The 409-nt window shown below is 53.5% G+C and overlaps 1 protein-coding gene across 1 annotated transcript in view; it reads left to right on the top strand.

The window, feature by feature from the left end:
* Positions 1–409, top strand: part of SYT11 (synaptotagmin 11) — a 26,249-nt gene that overhangs the window by 23,962 nt on the left and 1,878 nt on the right. The gene's annotated exons all lie outside the window — the stretch shown is intronic.

Raw genomic sequence — 409 nt, 5'->3', positions numbered from 1 at the left:
GTGGCGTGTCACTGCATCTGAGCGTGTTTGCACCCACCTTCCTGCAAACCGTAAGCTTCCCTGCCTCCACCCCCGCCACCTACACACCCCTCTGCAAGGAAGCGGGGCACAGCATCTGGTGCGGGCTGTTTTGGGAGCTAAAGACTTTCTCTTGGCTCAGAGCAAACTGTAATGAACAGCAATAACCAGCTCTGGGAAGGGCAGGAAATGACACATGTCCCCACCCACTCCGGCAGCTTTTGTTCAAAAACTGGGGGACCTAACATGATCACGTGTGCTGAGGAATGACGCACGGAACCAAAAGCCACTCATCGAGGTTTCTGGTCTTGGGCTTGTTTCAAAGCGAGGACTATTAGACAAGGCTAGACATTTCCGCGATTCTGTCTCAAGGCCAGCTCGTGTTTAAGGG

The sequence above is a fragment of the Pteropus vampyrus genome, unplaced genomic scaffold (genome assembly GCF_000151845.1).
Source record: "Pteropus vampyrus isolate Shadow unplaced genomic scaffold, Pvam_2.0 Scaffold124, whole genome shotgun sequence".
In the NCBI taxonomy this organism is placed as follows: Eukaryota; Metazoa; Chordata; class Mammalia; order Chiroptera; family Pteropodidae; genus Pteropus; species Pteropus vampyrus.
The sequence above is the reverse complement of the archived record's forward strand: the minus strand, read 5'-3'. Positions and strand labels throughout refer to the sequence as shown.